This window comes from Manihot esculenta, chromosome 2 (genome assembly GCF_001659605.2).
Source record: "Manihot esculenta cultivar AM560-2 chromosome 2, M.esculenta_v8, whole genome shotgun sequence".
Taxonomy (NCBI): domain Eukaryota; kingdom Viridiplantae; phylum Streptophyta; class Magnoliopsida; order Malpighiales; family Euphorbiaceae; genus Manihot; species Manihot esculenta.
The window spans coordinates 32,810,679-32,824,749 of NC_035162.2; positions in this window are offsets into that span (position 1 = coordinate 32,810,679).

Genomic DNA, 14,071 nt, shown 5'->3' on the forward strand with positions numbered 1-14,071 from the left:
GAGTGTGATGAAGAGGCTTCGGATTGCCTTGGCTCTTGTGCAAGTGTTTCAGATGGTGCAGACTTTGGTTCGACTTGCTTTTTCTCCTCATACCTTGTATCTTAAAGCTCTTTCCCACTTCTCAAAGTAATGGCACTTACATTTTGCTTGGGATTTGCCTCAGTTTGGGATGGCAACTTTCCTTGAGCTTCAAGCCTATTTATGGCGATGGCCATTTGTTTCATCTGTTGTTGCATCATTTGCAAGGTCTTCATTACCTCATTGTTAGTGTCCATTGGTGGTGCTGGTTGGACTTGGCTTCTTTGGTAACTTTGGTGATTCTGATCATTGTTGCCCTTGCCATAGCTGAAGTTGGGATGGTCTCTCCAACCTGGATTATAGGTATTGGAGTATGGATCATATCTGGGCTGGTTGTTGTACCTCCCAATTACATTGGCTTGGTGATGGTCTTCTTGGAGTGTGGGGCATTGATCAGTTGGATGTCCCACATATGAACAGATACCACATGGCCTAGGGGGCTGGGATGCTTGGAGTTGTTGCACCAGTCCTAAAGCAAAATCTGTCATGACAGATGTTAGTTTAGAAACAATAGGTGAGCTTACCTCATTGGCTCTTTGTAGTTGTTTCTCCTCTCCATATTGTCTAGATGAGGCTGCAAGAGTGGAGATCAATTCTCTCAGCTGTCTGGATGTCTTGTCTTTAATGGATCCTCCACAAGCTACATCAATAAATTTTCTTTCCGAAGGAGATAATCCACCATAGAAGAATTCAATGAGGGCTTTGTCTGTCATGTCATGTTGGGGGCATCCTGTACAAAGTCTCTCAATCCTTTCCCAATAATCATATAGATCTTCAGATGGTTTTTGTCTTATGCTTGTGATTTCTCTTATGATGCCAATTGATTTATGGGTTGGGAAGTATTTGTTCAAAAAAATTTTGACCATGTCATCCCAAGAAGTTATAGATCCAGGTGGCAAATAAAATAACCAATCTTTAGCAAAGTCATCTAATGAAAAGGGAAAAGCTCATAACTTGATATCATCTTCAGAAACACCCTGAGGTCTCATAGATGAACAAATAATGGCGAACTCTTTCAAGTGTTTGTGTGGATTTTCATTCTCTCTACCTATAAACTTAGGGAGAATATGTATCAAACCTGTCTTTAGTTCAAAGGGAACTGTCAGAGGTGGGTAGGTGATGCAAAGTGGTGCGTAGTCACCGACAGGAGTGGCCAATTCTCTCATGGTGCTTTCTCCTTGTTCTTGAGGCCTATTTGCTGGATTTGATTGGACTATCTGGCCTTGGACAACATTTCCATTATGGGCAGCAGCTGGTGCTTGAGGTTCTGCCATTGGTGCAAGATTCGGTTGCTGAAGTGCAGGACTTTCGGCGGCCGAAGGTGGGGTTAGTTCGGCGGTCGAAGGTTGTGCAGAATGTTCTTCAGGCGTAGAGGCTTGCTTTCCTAGCCTTTTGATGGAGCGTTCAATTTCTGGATCAAAGGGCAGAGTAACCCTATGCTCAGATCTGGTCATGAAAGAAAATTAAACAAGTAAAATCAATTCTCCGGCAACGGCGCCAATTTTTGACAGTGCGGTTGTCGAAGCCGGTCAAAAATAACCTTCTTGATTACCTACAATTTACAACTGCAGATAGTGGTGAAGGATCGAATCCACAGAGAATTGATTACCTATTTATTTTTCTTAATCAAGACCAGGAGAACTAATTGAAAACACAATAGAAAGCAAGTAATCGCAAATAGAACAAAAGTAAAGTGCAAGGAAAGTAAAAAGGGGGGTTTTGAGATGATTTGACTAACCACTATTAAAAGCAATTAAAACAGCAAGTGATCTAAAATAAGAGAGAAATCAATATGAGTAAGGTCTAGTTGAAGATATGGATCCACTTTGGTTGTTTGGGTTGATCATTGAAACATGGTTATCTTGATTGAATCAATAGGTTGGTTATGGGGGTGGAAGACGCTTCTCACCACCATGTCTTTCCTTATGAACAAACTGATTAGGGAACGTCCTCTAACCAATTACTAATCAACAAATTGTCAAGGAACGTCCTTGGGCCATAGGCATCAAAACAATTGCCAATTGCATGAAAACAAGAAAGACCCAAACCCTAGCTACTCAAACGCATGAGATGTTGCTAGATCATACAATTCCTTGGGTTTTTACACCAAGCGTTCTATGGACAGAATATTTCCAGCAATTACGGACTAACAAATATCCAATCCAACAATCAATTAACTTTGCAATTAAGAATCAAGTGGCCAATTTGATCAAAACAACAAAGCAATCTTAGAATTAAGCATCAATTGCATGAATATTGAATGAAATCAAAGACAATAGTTTCTGTTCAGATCTCACAACCCTTATAACAACCTTAGTTTCAACCAAACTTCAACTAGAAAGAAGGGTTTTAGCCACTCATGGCTGAACCAAAACAGAAAATTAAAGAAAAGAAGAAAGAAGATGAAGAACTAAGGAGAGAGAGCCTTGGAGAGTGGCTGCCGATTCTTGGAGAATTCCTCCTGATGGAAGATGATTCTTGGTCTTCTTGAAGGCCTTTAAATAGATCTTGAGAGGCTGCCTATTTCCTTTTTAGTATCCATGCATCTTTTAGAGTTGTTTGCCCATAGTGCCCTTGAGTTTTCTTTGTGCATGTGTGGAGTTGCAAGCCCTTTTTGGTCTTTTAATTGATGTCCAAGGTGTGTCCAAGAAGATTCATGCACTAAAGAGGAAGGTGGAGCCTTGATTTGAATTTTGAATGAGCATAGCACTATGTAGGAAACATGTGATCTCCAAGATTTGGCTCATTAAATAGGAAGGAGGCTGTTTGGGGGCAGGTTCGGCCGCCTAAGTTAAGTTTCGGGGGCAGGACTTTCGTCTCTGGAGCCAAGGTTCGGCGGCCGAAGGTGCCGCCGAAGGTGGTCGACTTTCGTCTCTGGGGTCCTCTTTCGGCCACCGAACGTTGCCGCCAAAGGTGACTGATTTTTGGCTTCTGAAAGTAGCCTCCGAAGGTTGCTTTCCTAGTTTTGGCTTCCTTTGGCATTTTTAAGAGCTTTTTCTCCAATTTGTTTCTTCACACCTAATATTTGCAAAACATGATTAAAACCACAAAATTAGGTAGAATAGGTGCAAATAAACATTAATAAGATCATGAAAATATGGACTAAAATATACTCTATCAAATACCTCCACACTTAAGCTTTTGCTTGTCCTAAAGCAAATAAACATAGTCAAATAAGTTTTCTTCCTCTAGATCCTTATTACCACTTAAGCTCATACTCTAGACACTTATTTTGAAGCATTGCAGTGAAGAATATATGCATGAAGATTACTTACCCCATTTCCTTGTTTCCCTTTGCTTACCATGGCTAGGATTTATTTTCCTGAAGAGAGACATGCACATTAATTTATTAAGACTTTTTCTAGCTTTTGGATTGACTTGCCCTTACCTTGAAGTACTTTATTCAGACTTTTGCACTTTAGATCTTGCTTGGAAAGGTCACCAACTTATTTTTGATGTCGTGGTTTATATTTTTCAGTTGGTCACCCATCCATGTGGCTACTAGCCTTGTTCATAGTCTTTTGACTATTGGAATAGTTTTTTATTTGTGCTTTTGAGGTCTTTGCCTTTGCTGAATTTCTTTCTCTCAATGATTTGGGCAAATCAACACCAATTGCTAAATCAAGTCACATTAAGTTCATTCACACAATTTCAATTTATTCTCAATCAATTGAGGGTCATCAATATATTTTTCACCATAGGCAAACTCAAAGATTCAATTTAAAAGGCAATTCTTAAACATGAATACAACTCACTGCAATTGATTCAACATAAGTTTAAAGAGTTATCACATTAATGGGGTCATGGAAAGAAAAACTCATTCAACATAGTTCATTAGTTTGAGTAGAGCAAAACAAAAAGAAGAAGAAGGTTGTGGTTGTGTGTGTTTTATTGAAAGCATAAATAAATTAAAATTCAACTGTGGCTAATTACTGAAAGGAAAAAAAAAGAAAGGAAGAGGGAAAAAAAATTTGCATCTGAAAGCATGACATGAGAAATCGCAGAAGAAGAGAAGAAGAGGAGAAGAAAAGAAAAGAAAAGGGAGAAGAAGAAGGGGAGAAGAAAGAGATGTGCAGAGGAAGATATAGATATGCACCCCCACACTTAAATCATGCATTGTCCTCAATGTAAAAGAAAGAAAAAGAGACCAAAGGAATCTGAATACTCCCCTGGGGTGTGGTGTGCATGGCATGATTATCTAGGCAGAAGGGTGTTGTAGTGGAATTTCTTCCACCACTTGTACTGCGAATCCTTCAAAGTATGGCTTCAGACGATGCCCATTTACTTTGAAGATTTTTCCGGTTTCTTTGCTTTTGATGTCTACAGCTCCATGTGGGTAGGCATGTTCTATAATGAATGGTCCAATCCACCTAGACCGTAGCTTCCCTGGAAACAACTCCAAACGAGAGTCAAAGTGTAAGACTTTATCACCAGCCTCAAATTGTTTTCTTGAAAGATGATTGTCATGGGAGGCTTTGCTCTTTGTTTTGTAGTTCCAAGAATTCTCACATGCATCTCGTCTTATTTCCTCAAGCTCTTGCAGTTGCAACTTGTGATGGTGGCCAGCTTCTTTGAGGTCCATATTGCAATTCTTTACAGCCCAATAGGCCTTGTGCTCAAGTTCAACTGGAAGGTGGCAAGCTTTTCCATAGACCAATTTGTAAGGGGACATACCTATGGGAGTCTTGTAGGCTGTTCTGTAGGCCCATAGAGCATCTTCTAATCTTGTACTCCAATCCTTTCGGTTGGGAGAAACTGTCTTTTCAAGGATGGCTTTGATTTCTCTGTTGGACACTTCAGCTTGTCCATTTGTCTGAGGGTGGTAGGCTGTGGATGTTCTATGGATCACATTGTGCTTTCTGAGAAGGCTTTCCATTATCCTATTGCAAAAATGGGTCCCTCTATCACTAATGATTGCTTTTGGTACTCCATGTCTGGCAAGGATGTTGGTCTTTACAAAGTCTACTACTGCCTTGGCATCATCAGTCTTAGTTGCTCTAGCCTCCACCCACTTGGATACATAATCCACTGCAAGGATGATATAAGTGTATCCAAAGGATGGTGGGAATGGTCCCATGAAGTCTATACCCCAAACGTCAAATACCTCACAGACCATGATGGGGTTCTGTGGCATTTGATTTCTTTTGCTTAGATTTCCAGTCTGTTGACACCTAGCACATGTCCTGCAAAATAGAAAAGCATCTCAAAACATGGTGGGCCAAAATAGGCCACTTTCAAGTATCTTATGAGCAGTTTTCCTTGGACCAAAGTGTCCTCCACAACTATATGAATGACAAAAAGTAAGTACAGAGGCTATTTCTTGATCAGGAATACATCTCCTTATCATTTTGTCAGCAGAATGTTTCCACAAATAAGGCTCATCCCAAACATAGTATTTGGCATCTTTTTTTATTTTATCTTTAGTGTGCTTAGGCATGTCAGAAGGTAAGTTACCTGTGGCCAAGTAGTTTACCATATCGGCGTACCATGGTTCATCAGACTGAGCAAGGAAGATTTGTTCAAGGAGGTCTTCCTTGGATTCTTCAGATTCAGGAAGGTACTGTTCTGAGCTTGACTGTAAAGAAGGTGGGGTGGAAGGACTTGCTTGTGTTGGATTATGCTGGGAGAGGTTCGGCAGCCGAAAAGGTTCTGAGTTCGGTGGTCGAATTTCTTCAGTTTGCGGAACGAGCTGTGGCGATGGATTCGGCTTTTGAAAGTCACTTGGGTTCGGCGGCCGAAAGATGTTCGGCGGCCGAAGCACATCTTTTTTTTGCGCAATGTGTTGCAAAAGTGGCGCAACAGAATCTGGTGTGTGAAGGTCAGTAGAGTTCGGCGGCCGAAAGTGGGCTATGTTTGTCGGCCGAATGTCTTCTGTTTGCTCGATCTCGACTTGTTGAATGCTGCAGATTGTTTCTTTTAGTTTATGGGTTTCAATCCTGCAAAGATCATCATCTAAAATACAATCTTGATTTTCATTAAACACATCTTGGCTCAAACAATCAATAATATCAAGACCATAAACCGGGGACATATCATGTGGATATTTCATGGCATCATAGACATTGTACTTAATGACTTCCCCTTCAAATTCCATAGTGAGGGTACCATCATGCACATCAATTTTAGTTCTAGCAGTACTCAAGAAAGGACGTCCAAGAAGAATATCAGAACTAGTATTGCAACTATCTTCCTTAGTATCAATCACATAAAAATCAGCAGGGAAGATAAGTTCATCTACTTGGACTAACACATCTTCTAGAAAACCTATGGGGTACACCACAGATCTATCAGCCAATTGTATCATAACTTTTGTTTCTTTTAGTACGAATGCATTGAGAGATTTATTAATGGAGAGAGGCATGACATTAATGGATGCACCAAGATCACACATGGCTTTCTTGATACCAACATTTCCAATCTTACAAGAGATAGCAAATATACCTTTGTCCTTGCATTTGGTAGGGTGTTCTCTTTTAATAACAGCAGTAACTACCTCACCTACACTTACTTTTTCTCTTTCAGCAAGCTTCCTTCTATTGGTGCAAAGCTCCTTCAGGAATTTTGCATACCTAGGAATCTGCTTGACAGCGTCTAGCAGTGGTATGTTGATCTCTACTTTTCTGAAGGTCTCAAGGATCTCTTTTTCCTCTTTTTCTTTTTGAGTTCTTTCAAATCTTTTTGGAAAAGGAGGTGGAATGTGAAAACTTACGTTTGGATCAGATTTTTGTGCAGGAGACTGTGATGAAGAGGCTTCGGATTGCCTTAGCACTTGTGTAAGTGTTTCAGATGGTGCAGACTTTGGTTCGACTTGCTTTTCCTCCTCATATCTTGTATCTTGAAGCTCTTTCCCACTTCTCAAAGTAATGGCACTTACATTTTGCTTGGGATTTGCCTCAGTTTAGGATGGCAACTTTCCTCGAGCTTCAAGCCTATTTATGGAGATGGCCATTTGTCCCATCTGTTATTGCATCATTTGCAAGGTCTTCATTACCTCATTGTTAGTGTCCATTAGTGGTGCTGGTTGGGCTTGGCTTCTTTGGTAACTTTGGTGATTATGATCATTGTTGCCCTTGCCATAGCTGAAGTTGGGATGGTCTCTCCAACCTGGATTATAGGTATTGGAGTATGGATCATATCTGGGCTGGTTGTTGTACCTCCCAATTGCATTGGCTTGGTGATGGTCTTCTTGGAGTGTGGGGCATTGATCAGTTGGATGTCCCACATATGAACAGATACCACATGGTCTAGGGGGCTGGGATGCTTGGAGTTGTTGCACCAGTCCTAAAGCAAAATCTTTCATGACAGATGTTAGTTCAGAAATAATAGGTGAGCTTACCTCATTGGCTCTTTGTAGTTGTTTCTCCTCTCCATATTGTCTAGATGAGGCTGCAAGAGTGGAGATCAATTCTCTCAGCTGTCTGGATGTCTTGTCTTTAATGGATCCTCCACAAGCTACATCAATAAATTTTCTTTCCGAAGGAGATAATCCACCATAGAAGAATTCAATGAGGGCTTTGTCTGTCACGTCATGTTGGGGGCATCCTGTACAAAGTCTCTCAATCCTTTCCCAATAATCATATAGATCTTCAGATGGTTTTTGTCTTATGCTTGTGATTTCTCTTATGATGCCAATTGATTTATGGGTTGGGAAGTATTTGTTCAAAAAAATTTTGACCATGTCATCCCAAGAAGTTATAGATCCAGGTGGCAAATAAAATAACCAATCTTTAGCAAAGTCATCTAATGAAAAGGGAAAAGCTCATAACTTGATATCATCTTCAGAAACACCCTGAGGTCTCATAGATGAACAAATAATGGCGAACTCTTTCAAGTGTTTGTGTGGATTTTCATTCTCTCTACCTCTAAACTTAGGGAGAATATGTATCAAATCTGTCTTTAGTTCAAAGGGAACTGTCAGAGGTGGGTAGGTGATGCAAAGTGGTGCGTAGTCACCTACAGGAGTGGCCAACTCTCTCATGGTGCTTTCTCTTTGTTCTTGAGGCCTATTTGCTGGATTTTCTTGGACTATCTGGCCTTGGACAGCATGTCCATTATGGGCAGCAGCTGGTGCTTGAGGTTCTGCCATTGGTGCAAGATTCGGTTGCTGAAGTGCAGGACTTTCGGCGGCCGAAGGTGGGGTTAGTTCGGCTACCGAAGGTTGGGCAAAATGTTCTTCAGGCGTAGAGGCTTGCTTTCCTAGCCTTCTGAGGGTGCATTCAATTTTTGGATCAAAGGGCAGAGTGTCCCTCTGCTCAGATCTGGTCATGAAAGAAAATTAAACAAGTAAAATCAATTCCCCGGCAACGGCGACAATTTTTGCAGTGCGGTTGTCGAAGCCGGTCAAAAATAACCTTCTTAGTTACCTACAATTTACAACTGCAGATAGTGGTGAAGGATCGAATCCACAGAGAATTGATTACCTATTTATTTTTCTTAATCAAGACCAAGAGAACTAATTGAAAACACAATAGAAAGCAAGTAATCGCAAATAGAACAAAAGTAAAGTGCAAGGAAAGTAAAAAGGGGGGTTTTGAGATGATTTGACTAACCACTATTAAAAGCAATTAAAACAGCAAGTGATCTAAAATAATAGAGAAATCAATATGAGTAGGGTCTAGTTGAAGATATGGATTCACTTTGGTTGTTTGGGTTGATCATTGAAACATGGTTATCTTGATTGAATCAATAGGTTGGTTATGGGGGTGGAAGACGCTTCTCACCACCATGTCTTTCCTTATGAACAAACTGATTAGGGAACGTCCTCTAACCAATTACTAATCAACAAATTGCCAAGGAACGTCCTTGGGCCATAGGCATCAAAACAATTGCCAATTGCATGAAAACAAGAAAGACCCAAACCCTAGCTACTCAAACGCATGAGATGTTGCTAGATCATACAATTCCTTGGGTTTTTACACCAAGCGTTCTATGGACATAATATTTCCAGCAATTACGGACTAACAAATATCCAATCCAACAATCAATTAACTTTGCAATTAAGAATCAAGTGGCCAATTTGATCAAAACAACAAAGCAATCTTAGAATTAAGCATCAATTGCATGAATATTGAATGAAATAAAAGACAACTCATGGCTGAACCAAAACAGAAAATTAAAGAAAAGAAGAAAGAAGATGAAGAACTAAGGAGAGAGAGCCTTGGTGAGTGGCTGCCGATTCTTGGAGAATTCCTCCTGATGGAAGATGATTCTTGGTCTTCCTGAAGGCCTTTAAATAGATCTTGAGAGGCTGCCTATTTCCTTTTTAGTATCCATGCATCTTTTAGAGTTGTTTGCCCATAGTGCCCTTGAGTTTTCTTTGTGCATGTGTGGAGTTGCAAGCCCTTTTTGGTCTTTTAATTGATGTCCAAGGTGTGTCCAAGAAGATTCATGCACTAAAGAGGAAGGTGGAGCCTTGATTTGAATTTTGAATGAGCATAGCACTATGTAGGAAACATGTGATCTCCAAGATTTGGCTCATTAAATAGGAAGGAGACTGTTCGGCGGCAAGTTCGGCCGCCTAAGTTAAGTTTCGGGGGCAGGACTTTCATCTCTGGAGCCAAGGTTCAGCGGCCGAAGGTGCCGCCGAAGGTGGTCGACTTTCGTCTCTGGGGTCCTCTTTCGGCCGCCGAAGGTTGCCGCCGAAGGTGACTGATTTTTGGCTACCGAAAGTAGCCTCTGAAGGTTGCTTTCCTAGTTTTGGCTTCCTTTGGCATTTTTAAGAGCTTTTTCTCCAATTTGACTATGTTTATTTGCTTGAGGACAAGCAAAAGCTTAAGTGTGGGGGTATTTGATAGAGCATATTTTAGTCCATATTTTCATGATCTTATTAATGTTTATTTGCACCTATTCTACGTAATTTTGTGGTTTTAATCATGTTTATAGGTCCGACCATATGAACCTAGGGCTCTGATACCAATCTGTAACGACCCGAAAATCGGACAGCTACCGGCGCTAGGATCCAGATCGGCTTAAGGCCGCCGGGATCCGTAGCACGCCTGACATACATCCTGTACAGCTGGTATAATTCCATACATGATCAAACATTGCCATAAAACATTAAAACTTTATCCTTTACCAAGCTTAACCTGTGCATGCACTATGTCTGAACACATAGAACCCCTAGGGTCAGTATACCCTATGTCAAACTCGGTCCAACACATAAATTAATATAAAACATAACATAAAACTCTTGTACAAAGGGATTATCCAACTTGGGCCAAGCACAATACTACCACTCTGTACACATTACATCATATCATTTTCCAATATAAAACTCTGAATTACATCATGTCCACTACTGTCTATTACATACACTTCACCCTAGATGCTATCCCGAGCTAACTCTGACTGGCCCTGTAAAACTGGGAATTTGGGAGAGGGATGAGCTTCTAAAGCCCAGTGAGCAGAACAGTAATACAAATCCACTTAAAACATATGCTCTCATGAAATGCATCACATCACAAACATATCACATCAAGGATGAACTTGTCACCAATAGCCCTCTACATATCGTAATATGTCCAACTGCGCCAGGGGCGGTAAGGCCTCACCTGGTCTTCTCTTAAATAGATCATATCATAACATGTCCAACTATGCCAGGGGCGATTAGGCCACACCTGGTCTTCTCTAACATAGTGCCAGGGGCGACCTGGTCTTTCCTCATGTCATATCTCATATCATGTCATTTCATCTCATATCAAGGGCTAAGGATCATCCAATATTCATCCACATCAATAACATATTATGCAATGCATCATATTCGTGACTTCTAATGCAAAACAACCTAATACATATCATGGCATTTTATGATGCATGGATCATGCTCTAAAAGCATTCAATTTCTCAATTTAAAACATTAAGTTTAGTTCCACTCACCTTTAGTAACTGCTGGGCTACCTCAGGACCAACTAACGCTGAAGCAGCTAACACTGTTGGCCACCTCAGTTCCCTAGGTCTGATCCTACACAGGTGGACTCAAATGAGGGACCAAACAACTCTAACATAATATTAAACATCTCCCCAAAACCCCTCTAAAACACCTCAAAACATGCATGCACAACAGGCAAAGAAAGGCTGGACAGGGCACCTTCGGCGGCATATTCGGCGGCCGAATGCTCCCACAGATCCGAAAGTCAAGTCCTTTCAGAGGCAGGTTCGGCGGCTAAAAGTCTCCTCCAGAGACGAAAGCCAGGCACTTTCGGAGGCACCTTCGGCGGCAAAAAGTCCCTTCCAGAGCCGAAAGTCCATTTTCGGGGGCAAGGTTAGGCGGCCAAACCAAGCATTCAAAGGCATGTTCGGCGGCCGAACATGGGCTTCGGAGGCAGCAAAACCATGCAATGTTCGGCGGCCGAACTTCACCTTCGGCGGCCAAACCTGGCAAATGCCTCCTTGGTCTTTTCTCTTGAAAACTCAATTTCTTTTGCATTACAACTATAAAATCATATAAAACATTTTAGAAAACACATTTTACCCCTCTAGAAGACTCTGACATCTTCAGAATTCTAGATTCCAACGGAGATTCCGTAGGAAGGTAGGGATTCCGATGTCGGAATCTAGCCGGGTATTACACCTGTAGCCAAGTAGTTCACCATGTCTGCGTACCATGGTTCATCAGATTGGGCAAGGAAGATTTGTGCAAGTAGGTCATCCTTACATTCTTCAGATTTTGAAAGGTGCTGCTCCTGGCTTGATTACAAAGGAGAACTGGAAGAGCTTGCTTGTGTTGGAGGCTGTGGAGCAAGGTTCAGCGGCCGAAAGATGTCTATGTTCGGCAGTCGAAGAGTTTCAGCAGGCGATGGGATCTGAGGTGAATGATTCGGCGGCTGAAGGGAGTTCAGCTTCGGCTGCCGAATGGTCGCTGGGTTCGACGGCCGAAGGATGGTAGAGTTCGGCTGCCGAAAGTTTTCAGTGTGCTGGGCAGGCTGTGGCGATGGATTCTACGTTTGGAAGGCAGTCATGTTCGGCGGCCAAAGGAGGTATGGATTCGGCGGCCGAATGTTTTCAATCTGCACAACATCAATCTGTTGGATGCTATAGACTATTTCTTTGAGTTTTGGCTCTTTCTGGCTCTCAATCTATACCTGGTCAGTATCTCTGCAGAAATCACTGTTAAGAATATCATCTTAATTTTCATCAAAAATCTCTTGGCTCAAACAGTCAACAATATCAAGACCATAAACAGGGGACATATCATGTGGATATTTCATGGCATCATAGACATTAAACTTAATGACTTCCCCTTCAAATTCCATGGTTAAAGTACCATCATGCACATCAATTTTAGTCCTAGCAGTACTCAAGAAAGGACGTCCAAGAAGGATATTAGAACTAGTATTGCAATTATCTTCCTTAGTGTCAATCACATAAAAATCAGCAGGAAAGACAAGTTCATCTACTTGGACTAATACATCTTCTAGAACTCCTATGGGATATACCACAGATCTATCAGCTAATTGAATCACAACTTTTGTGTCTTTCAGTGCACATGCATTCAGAGATTTATAGATGGAAAGAGGCATGACATTTATGGATGCACCAAGATCACACATGGCTTTCTTAATTCCAACATTCCCAATCTTGCAAGAGATAGCAAACATACCTTTGTCTTTGCATTTAGTAGGGAGTTCTCTTTTAATCACAGCTGTAACAACTTCACCTTCACTTACTTTTTCTCTTGCAGCTAGCTTTCTTCTATTGGTGCACAATTGTTTTAGAAATTTTGGGTACCTTGGAATCTGCTTAACAGCGTCTAGCAGTGGTATGTTGATTTCCACTTTTCTGAAAGTCTCAAGAATCTCCTTTTCTTCTTTTTCTTTTTGCGTTCTTTCAAATCTTTTTGGAAAAGGAGGTGGAATGTGGAGACGTACCTTTTCATCAGTTTTCTACACAGGAGGTGCTTCTGATTGCGCAAGAGAGGCTGGCTCATGGAGATGAGGTAGCGCATGGAATTCAGGTTGCACCGGCTTTGGTGAAACTTGCTTTTCTTTCTCATATCTTGCATCTTGAAGTTCTTTTCCACTTCTCAAAGTAATGGCACTGACATTTTATCTGGGATTACTTTCAGTTTGAGAAGGGAGCTTACCTTGGGTTTCAGATTTGCTCATGGATGCAGCCAGTTGTCCTATGTCTTGTTGCATACCTTGCATGACATTTACCATTGTTTCCATCATCTTTTCAAGGTGCTGGTTGGAATTCTGAGGTGCTGGTTGGGCTTGATTTCTTTGGTAGTTTTGATAGTTCTGATTGTTCTGGTTGTTGTTGGCCCTTCCATAGCTGAGATTGGGGTGATCTTTTCAACCTGGATTGTATGTGTTTGAGTATGGATCATGTCTAGGCCGGTTGTTGTACCCTCCAATGGCATTAACTTGTTGGTTGTCTTCTTGCAGAGTAGGACATTGATCAGTTGGGTGTCCTACATATCAACAAATACCACATGGCCTAGGCGGCTGGGTTGCTTGCATCTGTTGAACTAGTCCTATGGCAAAATCTTTCATAACAGCTGTTAGTTCAGAAATAGTAGGTGAGCTTACCTCATGGACTCCTCTTTGCATTTGCTTTTCTTCTCCATATTGCCTAGATGAGGCTGCAAGTGTAGAGATCAACTCTCGTACCTCCCTAGGTGTCTTGTCTGCAATGGATCCTCCACAAGCTACATCTATGAATTTTCTTTCTGATGAGAGTAATCCTCCATAGGAGAATTGTATGAGAGACATATCTGACATATCATGTTGTGGACAACCTGTACATAGTCTTTCAAATCTTTTCCAATAATCATATAAATCTTCAGTTGGTTTCTGTCTTGTGCTAGTGATTTCTCTTATTATGCCAATTGACTTAGATGTTGGGAAGTATTTGTTCAAAAAAGTTTGGACCATATCATCCCAAGAAGTTATACATCCAGGTGGCAAATAAAATAACCAATCTTTAGCAAAGTCATCCAATGAAAAAGGAAAAGCTCTTAGTTTAACATGATCTTCAGAAATACCTTGAGGTC